Here is a 14,917-nt window from a genome sequence, read left to right as displayed (position 1 = left end):
GCACCAATGCAATAACGGTGCTCATATCCGCAGCCACTTGTTCTTTATATCTTCCTATTTCGCAGAATTCCATTCCAGGGGTTGTAATTAACATTAATTATCGGACATTCGTCTGTAGTAGGACTAGTAATGCCTTCCCATAGGTGACGTCAGAAGAGCGCCTCCCATAAACACGTGTTCATATAGCGTATGTCAGAATGTGTGCTTTGTAGTATCCATGGTCATCAGACATTTCTGTCTTGATGAACACTATCATCCCATATATATATATATATATATATATATATGTGTGTGTGTGTGTGTGTGTGTGTGTGTTACAAAAAGGTACGGCCAAACTTTCAGAAAACATTCCTCACACACAAATGAAGAAAAGATGTTATGTGGACATGTGTCCGGAAACGCTTAATTTCCATGTTAGACCTCATTTTAGTTTCGTCAGTATGTACTGTACTCCCTCGATTCACCGTCAGTTGGCCCAGTTAAAGGAAGGTAATTTTGACTTCGGTGCTTGTGTTGACATGCGATTCTTTGGTCTACAGTACTAGCATCAAGCACATCAGTAGGTAACATCAACAGGTTAGTGTTCATTACGAACGTGGTTTTGCAGTCGGTGCAATGTTCACAAATGCGGGGTTGGCAGATGCCCATTTGATGTATGGATTAGCACGGGGCAATAGCAGTGGCGCGGTACGTTTGTATCGAGACAGATTTCCAGAACGAAGGTGTCCCGACAGGAAGACGTTCGAAGCAATTGATCGGCGTCCAAGGGAGCACGGAACATTCCAGCCTATGACTCGCTACTGGGGAAGACCTAGAACGACGAGGACACCTGCAATGGACGAGGCAATTCTTCGTGCAGTTGACGATAACCCTAATGTCAGCGTCATAAAAGTTGCTGCTGTACAAGGTAACGTTCACCGCGTCACTGTATGGAGAGTGCTGTACCATGTACAGTGTGTGCAGGCACTATCACCAGCTGATTGGCCTCCACGGGTACATTTCTGCGAATGGTTCATCCAACAATGTGTCAATCCTCATTTGAGTGCAAATGTCCTCTTTGCGGATGATCCCGGGTTTGATTCCCAGCGGGGTCAGTGATTTTCTCTGCCTCGTGATGACTGGCTGTTGTGTGATGTCATTAGGTTAGTTAGTTTTAAGTAGTTTTAAGTTCTAGGGGACTGATGACCATAGATGTTAAGTCCCATAGTGCTCAGAGCCATTTGAACCATTTTGCGGATGAGGCTTCATTACAACGTGATCAAACTGTAAATTTTCACAATCAACGTGTGTAGGCTGACGAGATTCCGCACGCAATTGTGCAATCACATCATCAACACTGATTTTCTGTGAACGTTTGGGCAGGCATTGTTGGTGATGTCTTGGTGTTCTTCCACCTACACTCAATGGACCATGTTATCATGATTTCATACGGGATACTCTACCTGTACTGCTAGAACATGTGCCTTTACAAGTACGACATTTCAGTCGAAGTGTTCGTACGCTTCTCAGCAACAGATTCGGTGACCGATGGATTGGTAGAGGCGGACCAATTCCATGGCGTCCACGCTCTCCTGACCTCAACCCTCTTCACTTTCATTTATGGGGACATTTGAAAGCTCTTGCCTACGCAACCCCGGTACCAAATGTAGAGACTCTTCGTGGTCGTATTGTGGTCGGCTATGATACAATACGCCATTCTCCAGGGCTGCATCAGGGCATCAGGGATTCCATGCGACGGAGGACATTTTGAACATTTCCTATAACAAAGTGTTTGAAGTCACGCTGGTACGTTCTGTTGCTGTGTGTTTCCATACAATGATTAATGTGATTCGAAGAGAAGTAATAAAACGAACTCTAACATGGAAAGTAAGCGTTTCCGGACACCTGTCCACATAACATATTTTCTTTCTTTGTGTGTGAGGAATGTTTCCTGAAAGTTCGGCAGTGCCTTTTTGTAACACCACACATATATATATATATATATATATATATATATATATATATATATATATATATATATAATGTGTGTGTGTGTTATGAGAGTAAGTGCAAATATTTATCGTGATGACTGAGGACACTATATTTAACAACATTACATTAGTATGCACTTAATTTGCTGACTAATAATTATAGCTGCTACGAGTAGTATGTTTTTAGGTTGGTTAGCACAAGCACAAGCAAAGCCATTAATTTTTTTTCCCCTTGGGCAGCACGTCAGATACTGAAGTGTGGATGAGTGGGGGCAAAAGTCTATTCTATACTCCCAGAAATAGTTACGAGTGTGCAAAAAACATCAGGTACTAAATTAATCTGTGTGTTTACGTAAAGAAAAGTAAACGTAGGGAACTGGGAGGCAGCCAGATCAAAGCATGCATTACCGAGTAAATTAAATTAAGAAATTAGTCACTAAAATTCTGTGGTGACTTGTGTTGTTTGGGCAGCATAATACCTGACAAAGGGCTAAGTAGAGAAAACGTAAGTCTGACCATAGCTAGAAACGCTTTTAAAAAACGGATGTTTGATAACGTGTTATATGATTCTAAGTGACAAGATGTTTCTAAAAGTATTTGACTGGAGTGTAGTCTTACATAAAACCGAAACGTGGAGATAAACAGTGCATACAAGAACAGAATACATCCAGAGGCTTCTGGCAATAGTTTGACAGTAAGGGGAGTTCAAAATGGTTCAAATGGCTCTAAGCACTATGGGACTTAACAGCTGAGGTCATCAGTGCCGTAGACTTAGAACAACTATAACTAACGTAAGGACATCACACACATCGATACCCGAGGCAGGATTCGAACCTCTGACAATAAGGGGACTGCGGGAGGAGGTGGGGTTTGGGTTAAAATTGTAAGAGACCAAGGTTCGTGTCCGGTAAGCAGGTGAAAATGAATTTACGTCGCAGAAGTTAAGAAAATGTAAGTGCTAGGACAGCACAGACGCGGGTGACCCGTTTTCGGGCTGTAGATCAGATCAACACATTTGAAATGTCACGATAGTTCTTGGCTACAAGAAATGTACACGATAATCTTCATTATATCTTGTTAACAAGCGAGGCATGCTCAAAATGATAAAGAATTCACATATCTGAGCGTAACGAAGTGAGGTACGAAATGTAATAGGTATGCCTCTATTGAGTACTAGTTGCGAGTAACAAAAATCGGTAACCCGAGTCATTAAACACTCGGTCCACTGAAACGAAATTCGTTAACTACTGGCTCGGACAGAATCGTGCACAAATTGCATTTGGAAAAGCAAACATGTGCCAAACGAATCGTGTTTTGTACTCGTAGTTAGGGCTGATTAGGCCGGCAGTATTAGGATGGGGGCGCTACCTCGTAGGCTATGAAAGGTTGCCAATAGTGAAACGCTAAAATCTAGTTGTTGTCTGCATACAATATAGCAGAACTAATTCGTAATTAAATATGTAGGTGTACAAGGGACAAAATTTTCAACATACAGCTGCCACCTCAGGAATCAAGGAAAGCCACACCGGCCTGAACAGAGATCTAAGCTTCTATGGCAGACACACGTCGTTCTGTACAGCTTCGACCCCATGCCGGAATTCATCTGCAGATTAGAGGGAATACAAACAGCGGTGTTAATCTTGTTATTTTTTTCTCTTTATTGAACTTTGGGGTGAATACGGACGTGTCAAAATCTAGTTTAGATATAGGGCTATAAGAAACAAAATTTATCTGGTTCCAGAAAAGTATTATTTAATACAAAACTAAAAATATTGCATGGATTGTGGTTTTTCATGCTGTGTCCTAAACATAAATTGTTACAGCTCGAATCACTTCATTGTACGTAAACTACTGAAATTGGTTTCCTTGTTAATAGATTACGTTTCTAACATCGTCTTTCAAAGCTATATATTTGAATCTAAAAGTCGTATCGCCAGTAGAGCTTTCGAACAACATTACCTTGACTAAAAGTGACTCTCCATCTAGTAAAGCAAATGGGTTTAATCAGCCTTGTTTTTCAAGAAAAACGTCAACATAAACTATGTCTTCTAAAGAACAAATTTTACGTGAATACACCAATCTAATTGAGAGTTTACTTTGTCTGCATACTTCGCTCATAGTATAACCTTTCGAGTTGAGAACAGTGCTACGTGGTTCAGTTCTGTCAAGTTCTTCGTTTTCTTCTAAATAAACACGGACGATTACTGTTTCTGTTCACCCCACAAATTCAAATAATAAAACCTTAAATTTTAATTTCGCCGGAAAAAGAGTCAGATTAAAGCACATTTTAAATTAAAGTTCTGGATAATGAAATGGGATTACAAGTTTGTCGGTCATGAGTTTCAATTGAAAGATCACAATATAGACCCGTACTCACAAATAAAGTCCGAAGTAAGCATATTCAGCAACGCATCCTATGTTTTTCACACAGTAAACGAAACATAACATTTAGACTGGATCACTACCAAACTAGAGAAAGAAATCTTAGAATTTAAAAAAAATAGTAAACCGCCATTTGATTGTGTATTATCGTATCTATCTTTTGTACTATCCAGATTTGGGCTTTTATGTCATTATCAAGTACAATCCTAAAAATAGTTGGACCATTATTAATTCATATTTGTTGAGGCAGTCCAAGGCAGATAAACAAGGCCAACACATATTTTTAAGACCTAATTATCAATGAATGTGGATTCTAGAAGAGTATTTTATAGTACACATTTCTTGAACTACCTTAACATTTATGACATAATGGTCCAAAAGCTTTAATCGTTGTACTTGATACGGCATAAAATCCAAAACCCGGACAGTACATAAGATAAATGTAATAATACACAGTCAAATTGTGGTTTACTCCTTTCAAAATTATTGCGCCACTGTGGTTAATGGCACTGAAACTTTTTACAAACCTTTGAATAAAATTCTGATTTGTCTTTTGATACGATAAAAGAGAAGTTTTTTACAAGGTCCGTTTCTTTTCACCTCACTGTTTTTATTCATTTCATTTTAGGGTACCACAACGGTTCCGAAGAGACGTGACTCGTAGCTGCACAAATATCTAGGTGAGGACAAGGAAAAAATAAGAAAGAAAATGAAAACAACGCATGAGCCCTTTTCCGATTGTTCTATGGCCACTGCTCTCGTGTCATATTCAGCAGGCTTGTAAAGCGTCGAAGCCGGATTTCTGACAAACACTTGAAAATTGAATCATTCTAGAGCAGTATTTGTTGCATCGAAGTACATATTACAATCGTGGGAGTGATCAAAATTTTTGTCCCGTACATTTATGCTTCCCAAGTCAGATGGCATGGCTTGGCGTGATTTCTATAGAGCTATTGCGAGGGTCCTCCACGCACCTAACGCCTGAGAATAAAGACAACTAATATACGTGCAAAAATGACTGAGCATAACGGGACTTGACTTCTGAGGTCATCAGTGTCGTAAAACTTAGAACTACTTAAACCTAACTAACCTAAGGACATCACACACATTCATGCCTGAGGCAGGATTCGAACCTGCGAGCGTGTCGGTCTCGCGGTTCCAGACTGTAGCACCTAGAACCAATCGGCCACCTCGGCTGGCCAACTAATATACGTAGCTGTAAGCTCTGCTTGCACAACATGGTACGCACCTGGACGTTCCGTTTCACAAGAGATCACATGTGGCGCTAAGGGACGTGTGTGTGTGTGTGTGTGTGTGTGTTAATTACCGTTATATTTTTGTTTCGGCCGCTACTGCGGGAAACGCAGTAGTAATAAGGATGTCTTTGTGACGTAGGTCTCATTAATTAAATATCTTCAGAGGTTGTCATTTTATAAATTTAATTGTATTAGCAGTATTTTTATAGTAGGCAATTTTCGGCATTAACGATTTCACATGCCATCACGGCCCGAAGTCTATATTGCATTAGGAACTGTTAATGAATCTATCATCACATCACGAAAATGCGATATGAAATCTACTTCCGCGCCGCTACTCGCAGATATACTTCAATACTTGATTCGAATGCCCATTCGACTGTAGCTTCACTCCGTACGGAAATCAGGTAGATCTCAACCGGTGGACTGCTTCGAAGATAGTGTCTGCCCGAAAGATTTTTAAAGAAAAAGAAAGAGAAAGAAAAGAGAGAGAACTAGAGAGATCGCTCAGGCCCAGAAGACATGGTCGGAGGTCAGTGTAACTTTTTATACGCTTTCACCATCGGTGCATACTTAAATAATGATCGTGGCATTCTCTGTGAGAAGAACGGTAGAACGGCCACTACAGCGCATTGACATTGTTCGTATTCAGTCTTGTTACCATGCTTACTAGGGCGTAAGAGTTTGCCAGAAAAATGTGTACACTTTTTAAGGAACGAGAAATATTACTTATGTGTTTGTTTTACATTTAACAATTGATCTCACAACCTTCAGTTTAGTACATGGTTACTTTAAATGTTCAAAATGTTCAACGCTGGCAGCTATACACGTAAAGGAGCGACGAGCAGTCGCTCCAACTACGTCAGTCAATGTTACAGTGGAGATCGCTGCACATGTTGCTGTCATCTCCTGCCGAATTTCCTCCCGAGATAGACGTTATCTGTCACATTTCCCCGCAAGTAAAAGTCCATAGGTGTTAGATCTGGCGACCGTGGAGGGAACTCAATGGGCCCTCTTCGTCCAACCCAATGGCCTGGAGAATTGTCATCCAGTAAAGCTCGTACCGCTGGGTGGTAGTGTTGTGGCGCGCCGTGTAAAATTTCCATGTGCACTTCTCCAGAGACAGTAGCAACAAAGAAAAAGCCACTACTAAGCCACCACACATGAAACCCTGGTAGATTGACCGCTTTATCTACGAAAACATACGGATTTTCCCGTGCCCGGTACACACTGTCATGCCGGTTCACAGTTCCATTAGGTTTTAATTGTGCCTCGTCACTCCACACTACCTTCGTCACAAATTGTTCGTCATCATTTACCATTTGCTGATACCATTCTTAAAATAGCATTCGGCGATTAGGATACTCATCATTAACCGCGTGCAGTAATCGCGGAATGTAAACTTCCCACTTCGAAGCTTTCAAAATTCTTCGTACACTTGTACTGGTAACCTCCACTTCATATGAACTTTGCGTCACAGAGTTTTGCGGAGAATTAAACGTTTCCGACATGACAGCCGACGAAGCAAGACTTGTAGATGTACGCTGTCTTTCTCATCTTCCTTTGTGAGTATCACAAATCGATCCATGCAATTCGCACTTGTCAGTGATGAGTTTAATTGAAAGGCGGGTTGTCGGTTCTGTTTCAGACTCCCGCCTCGATTGACATTGCACTTCAGCGGCATTACCAAACTTGAAAAATCACTTCACAATACATTTTCGTTGCTCGAATGTCAAGCTTTCTCCAGCCGCCTTGTTTTCTCAATACCGAGATGAAAGTACTAACATTTGTTGAGCCACACTTGTAACTCAAATCTAACGACAATATCTCGATAGAGCCCGACAAAAAGTGTATATATTTTTCTGGCGGACTCTGTGAATGAGAGGAGTGAACAGCGTCAGACGCTGGGTGATCGCTGTGCAAGACACGGAGATGCCAGGTATTCGTGTGACTGAATATTGTCACACTTCACTCAGTTTAAGAAGGACCTTATCATTGATCTCCAGTTGGCCGGCTGATCGACTCGCACAGTATTCAAATTTCTGAGGCGTTGGGAAGAGATTGTGGACTGATGTTGGACAGGAGGGGAACCTGAGGCAAGGCATGCTCTTCGTCGAAGTTGCGGTCGACCACGTGTGGCCACCAGAAGGGAGGATGGCCGCACTGCTCACCAAGCACACTTTTCATCTGCGCCTGCCATCCTAGTACAAGCAGTGGTCTCGCTGCAGCATTCTACGTGATTGCTCACACTCTCCGATTAAAGTATGATTGAATCTCCTCACTGTGAGAATACTGAAGGGCGATCTGTTTTAACTGCTAAGAAGCATTCAAAAGATCGCTCAAACACGTTTCAACAGTCTTAAGTGTCATCTTCAGATCTTACAAAATTTTTTAGTGGATTTGCACTGTTTAGTATGTGCTTAGCATACGTAAACAGATGTTCTGTTGTGTATGTATTTGTATCATGTAACAAGCATCTGTGAGCAATATGTATACAGACATGGCCTTTTGGAAAAGACGTTGTGTGTTTTTAAATATTTTAGCCATAAAGGACCTTTATGACTTGCTGAGTTTTATCCATTTGACATCTTGTGCGTGAGGTCAGCGTAAAAAGAACATGTTTACTAGGAAAAAAATGTTCAAGACCTGAAGATGACAGCTAAGACTGTTGAAACCCGTTGTATTGAATAAGAAATATTTTGCGCGGTCTTAGCTTTTGAATGGTTTTTAACCATTAAAACAGATCACCCTACGATAATCTTATAATGAGAAAATTCATTCATATTTTAACTGCAAAATGTACAGATCGCGACTTAACAGAGACACGACATTCATCATTTACGGTGGTCTTTGTATAAATTGGCGGTGTTTTTTTTATCAATTGGCGGTGTTTTTTTTATCAATTGGCGGTTTTTTAATCAATTGGCGGTTTTTTAAACAATTGGCGGTTTTTTTAATCAATTGGCGGTGGTTTTTTATCAATTGGCGGTGGTTTTTTATCAATTGGCGATGTTTTTTTTATCAATTGACGATGGTTTTTTTATCAATTGACGATGGGTTTTTTTATCAATTGACGATGGTTTTTTTATCAATTGACGATGGTTTTTTTATCAATTGACGATGGTTTTTTTATCAATTGACAATGGTTTTTTTATCAATTGACGATGGTTTTTTTTATCAATTGACGATGGTTTTTTTATCAATTGACGATGGTTTTTTTATCAATTGACGATGGTTTTTTTTTCAATTGACGATTGTTTTTTTATCAATTGACGATGGTTTTTTTATCAATTGACGATGGTATTTTTATCAATTGACGATGGTTTTTTTATCAATTGACGATGGTTTTTTTTATCAATTGACGATGTTTTTTTTATCAATTGACGATGTTTTTTTATCAATTGACGATGTTTTTTTATCAATTGACGATGTTTTTTTATCAATTGACGATGGTTTTTTATCAATTGACGATGGTTTTTTTATCAATTGACGATGGTTTTTTTATAAATTGACGATGGTTTTTTTATCAATTGACGATGGTTTTTTTTATCAATTGACGATGGTTTTTTATCAATTTGACGATGGTTTTTTTATCAATTGACGATGGTTTTTTATCAATTGACGATGGTTTTTTATCAATTGACGATGGTTTTTTATCAATTGACGATGGTTTTTATCAATTGACGATGGTTTTTATCAATTGATGATGGTTTTTTATCAATTGATGATGGTTTTTTATCAATTGACGATGGTTTTTTATCAATTGACGATGGTTTATCAATTCAGGAGACCTGGAAATTTTACTTAGGCATGTCAACTGTTACTCTGCGGCATTCTGTAATCTAACACATAGCATTTATATTTGCACCAGATAGTGCAACTTACAAGTTGCGAAACTGACAAGCAGTCACGAGTAATTATTTTAGCTGTGGTTATCTCAAATTAAAAATTATCCGCATTAACTAGTTCATCACAACAAAATTGGTTCCTAAATCGTGCTCTGCCTGCGTGTCCTACTGGTACAGAGCACATCCCAGAGGGTGAGGGAGGGGGGGGGGGGGTGAGGGAAAGTGGGAGGAGGGGGCTGAAATTTCTAACACTGCTCTGCACCTAGATCAGAAAATAAGTTCCCTAGCTATTCATAAAGTGAGGTGTGACAACAAGCCGCTTAATATCTCCATTCTACTGATCTGACGGAATACTAGTAGAAATGCTGCGATTCGAAGGAACAAATGTGTCACTTATATTAATAATCATTGGTGTGCTCTAGTTGTTGATACACACGGTACCTGTTACCAGAAGGAAGACTCCTTCTCCACTCCCCCGGCCCATAACAGCTAGCTAGTATGGTTTGGAGCAGAATTTACAAACAACGTTTCACAAAGCCCCGTCCGATGTAGCTATATGTGTTTCATGAATGGAGATAGAAACTCCAAGGTAAAACTGGAAATGGTGTCTAAAATAAGAGTGATAGCCGCAAAGCAGAATAGTCCAGAAACCTTGCCAACATCGAGGAACCAATGGAAACAATGGGCTTCAGTGCCTCAACAGCAACCAACTCTAACTCAGAATCACCAACCATCGAGGAATTACTAAAAATTATACTGAGTCTCAAACACATTAAGGCTTTTGGGAGAAACCAAATCACTACTGAACTTTACAGAAATGTCAACAAAAGTACCATAGAGGATCTTCAAAACATCTTTGAACAAATTTATGTATATGAAAGATAAAAGATGAATGGAAAATGACCCTTATCCACACACTCCTGAAGACAGAGTCAACAAAAGACTCCAACAACTATAGAGAGAACTCACTCCTAGACGTAACATACAAGGTATCCTCTAAAGGTTCACTATACAGAACAGTACTCCAACCAGTCCATCAAAAAGCAAGCGGTTTCTGGGGCAGAAAGATCTTTCTAAGCCTCGAGAATCTCATGGCCTACTAAAAATCAAGAGGAAAGTAATAATATATCCATGTCATTGGCTTCAAGAATGCATATGACTCAATTTATAAGGAAGCACCCATTTCTGTGCTAAAAGAACTAAAAATAGACAATAAAACCACGAATCATCGGAGAGCTCCCTGATCCTTTTAAGATAAAAGCTCTATACGACAACAAAACGGACTGCTGCATTGCTACGTCACTGCGCCTAAGAAATCAGAAAGTGAAACTCGAAGATCCATTACGGAATCCAACTAAGAACAAAAATTAATGGCATCGAAGTGATCTGCCTATCTTTTGCAGATCATATGACACTACTGGCTGTGACATGAGAAGAAGCCAAAGAACAGATCCTCGAACTACAAAATCAAGCAGCTGGGGACCATCCCATTGACTCGGCTGTCAACCCGAAAAGATTTTATCATGGAGCTTCGCTGAGAAAGCCTGCATTCCAAAATAGACTACTTCGACAAAAAACCAATTTGTTTCAAGGAAAGGGAAAAGTACTTAACGTAATGCCAAATCACAGAAAATATGCTCAGAGATAGCTTTGCGATAAATAAAAAGTAACCAAAGGCAAGAAAGAGAGGTTCGAAGTCAGAATCAAAAACGAACGATCAAAATTGCCGAGGAAAAAATGGAAGAAAGATCAGAAAGAATGAGGCTAAATGAGAGGCACAGAGTATTAAAAAATTATTAATCTAGAGTACTCCAAAACAGCTTCCCTCCGGACATTTATTTGTGAATTACATCAATTTTTCGTGTTAGAAATTCCCCCTGGGAATAATTAGTTGCGTGTTTTGTTCGACGCGTGTTACTGGTACATTGACTATTTGTGAATTGCAAAAGAAAATGAGATACAAAGACTAATTCTAAAACATATCCCAAGGTTATATTTGCATGCATGTAAAATATATATCCTTGTGAAATTGGATACTTCTTTTGAGAATAAAACAATTATACCACTATACGCAAGTTAAAATTTGCTTCTATCTTCATCATGCAGCATTCTTATGAAATCGGATGAAGATATTTGAAACATTTTGGATTTCAGACAGCCAAATCCAAGCATCGACTGCGAAAATATTGAGGCCAACACAATCAGTAGAATGCCGCCTGCGGAATTTGAATTCGTTCATGATGACTCTGCAGTGTACAGTGCTTACTTTTTCGAAAGTATGTACTGACGTCATATAAATGACCTCCTACGCACCTGCACAGTAGCAAGTTATGTATTTAGTTTTTTCTGTGTTCTCTTAATTGTGTATACAATTCCGTTCGTGTTTCAAATTCAAGAGGTGTAAGCTCACGTTTGGGCACTTCATACGGCAAATTCAGGCAATCTGTAGCGCAGTTTTTATGGAATTGTTTATTTTGAAGAGCCAGCAGCCATTCGGTTCAGCCAAGTCTGGCTGGTTTAAATGGCTCTGAGCACTATGCGACTTAACTTCAGAGGTCATCAGTCGCGTAGAACTTAGAACTACGTAAACCTAACTTACCTAAGGACATCACACACATCCACGCCCGAGGCAGGATTCGAACCTGCGACCGTAGCGCTCGCTCGGCTCCAGACTAAAGCGCCTAGAACCGCACGGCCACTTCAGCCAGTCCAGCCCTGTCTGTCAGGTTCCAACTGTCGCCTAGTAAACATATGCAGAGCAGCAAGATACGTATTTAGTTTTTTCTCTCTTTTCGTGGTAGACATGGGAGGGACAGGGTGTGTGGATGTTATGTGCGGAGACTGGAGGAGCCAAACGCAGTTCACGAAGAAGTGGATGGGATTCTGTTTACGGTCACCCACCTTCAGGATGCTGCCTCGGGGTGTAGCACTGACGGAGCATCTGAAGCGCTGCGTGGGCCATCTCAGATGTTGCTTGTTTCGGCGACGTGCTCTACTGCCGAGGCACCTTCCGGTGGGCTACACGAGGGATGGGGAGAGGGGGTTGTGGGTTCGTCGACCCACACTGCTGGCTGACTGAACGTTGGTAACATGTTTAGGTTGCTCGAGGTGGAGGGCCAAAGTGGAGGTTGGTCGTCTGGCGTTGGCCATTCATTCATCTTGTGAGTCGACACTCCTTCCGCAGTGTCCAAGTACGCACACGTGGGAAGGCGTCCGTTAGGCGCGTTATGGAACCGTTTAGCGAAATAGAGTTCAGGGTCAGAAAAAAATGTCAATGTGCGCTCAGTATGTCTGCTAGTTAGAGGAGGGGGGGGGGGGGGGGGAGGTTATTCTAGATGTATTGAAGGCCTTGCCTGCGGCAATCGAACGTTTGGGGTGCAGTAGTCTAAGTTGTGGCTCATGTCGGCATCAATGATGCCTGCTGCTTGGTTTCTGGTATCATACGCCATTCATATGGGACGCTGGGCAGTGGCGAATGCTGATGATTTCGTACACAGGGTATAAGCAGAGCTCGCAATTTGCAGCATTGTCCCCAGAAATAATAGGGGTTCTTTGGTCTGGAGCCGAGTGGAGGGTCTCAACCAAAGGTTTCGTCAACTCTGACGGTATTGGCTACAGATTTCTGGAGCTGCGTTATTAGGTGATGAGTTGTATTACGCCCCTTCATAGGTCAGGGCTATCCTAGACATAGGAAGCAGCTACTCGGGTAACAGAGTACTTGTGGTGAGTGCACATGGGTCTTTTTACGCTAAGCAGTAGTTTAAGGTACTCTGACGAACACTCGGTAATCAACATGCAGATAGCGAAATCAGACCGCATTCACAGTAAACGCACTTCGACTGTCAAAATTATGTCAGTAAGCTGTGGAATTAATCGTAACAAAGTTCTCCGGAAAATTTGTCATGCTTAATTTATTCTTGGGACCTAGAACTCGCTGGAACTCCGAACAAAGAGCTCTGAAATACTTTGCGAGGCATCGAACGTATATCGGAAAGACAGATTAGACGCAATAGGAAGGTTAATGTTCATTGCAGTAGACCAAAATATTGTCCGTAATTAGGCCAATTTTGAGTGTGACTGAAGTCGTAGTGCGTAACAGGTCCCTGTGAAATCACGTTAACTGTTGGACGTTTTCACCGGCTACACGATTCCACCGTGACAGTGTTAGTCGTTCAAAGCAAGCGTACGCTCAGTGGTGCGGAAACAGCCAACTCATGCAGTATTAGTTGGAGGCTACTTTAACCTACGATTAATAGATTGGGACGCCAGAGATTCACTGCAGGTAACACGGAAAGACAACGGTGTGAAGCACTTTTGAACACACTTTTCGAAAACTGCCTTGAACAGTTAGTTCGATAGCGCACACGCAATGGAAGTATTTTAGATCTGGTAGCTACAATCAGGCCTGATCTTATCTATGGAGTCCATATAGTGGTGGTGGTGGTGGTGGTTAGTGTTTGACGTCCCGTCGACAACGAGGTCAGTAGAGACGGAGCGCAAGCTCGGGTTAGGGAAGGATTGGGAAGGAAATCGGCCGTGCCCTTTCAAAGGAACCATCCCGGCATTTGCCTGAAACGATTTAGGGAAATCACGGAAGACCTAAATAAGGATGGCTGGAGACGGGATTGAACCGTCGTCCTCCCGACTGCGAGTCCAGTGTGCTAACCGCTGCGCCACCTCGCTCGGTGTGTCCATATAAAGACAGGGTTAAAGATCGCAAGGTCATAATGACGACGAAGACCACTAAAGTTCACAAATTAATCAAGTAGGCTAGGAGATTACTTTTGCTGGAAGGATCAGATAAACAGTTGGTAACAGTTCACTTAGACAGTGAATGGGCAGCATTTAGTTCCAGAATGATGGAAGCAGGGGAATTATGGTCAAAGTTTAAACGTGTTTTAACTATTGCATTCACTGGTCTAAAGAGAACGCGCAAATGACGATAGGAAAAAATTAGTAGAGATTCTTTCGTCTGTAAAAAGATCGATACTCAAGCATATAACAACTACTACCGTCGTACCATAGCAAAGGATCTAGTTAAGAACACGAAAAACTCAGGTCCTCGGGTCGACGGCTTCCATGCATTCACTCGTTCACCAATTTGGCATGGGAACAGAGTTTTAAATTCCGCGTTTCGGAAATCGTTCACACAGGAGGACCGTACAAACATACCATTGTACGTATACTGCACCGACTCCTGAATGAAAGACATATTAGTGGGCGTCCCTAGTACAGACCACCAATTGAAACAGTTGAAAACAAGTAAGTCATCACGTCCGTATAGAATCTCAGTTCAGACATCTAATGAATACCCAACAAATTGGTCCCTTACTCAGCTTGCATATATTACAAATCTCTTGCACGGGCCAAAATTCCAAGCTTCTGGAAAAAAGTGCATATGTCTCTTCTACATAAGCAGAAAAACAGAACTGACCCGCAGAATTACAGACTAATGTCTGTC

This window comes from Schistocerca gregaria, chromosome 6 (assembly GCF_023897955.1).
Source record: "Schistocerca gregaria isolate iqSchGreg1 chromosome 6, iqSchGreg1.2, whole genome shotgun sequence".
Taxonomy (NCBI): Eukaryota; Metazoa; Arthropoda; class Insecta; order Orthoptera; family Acrididae; genus Schistocerca; species Schistocerca gregaria.
This window is presented reverse-complemented; position numbering follows the sequence as displayed.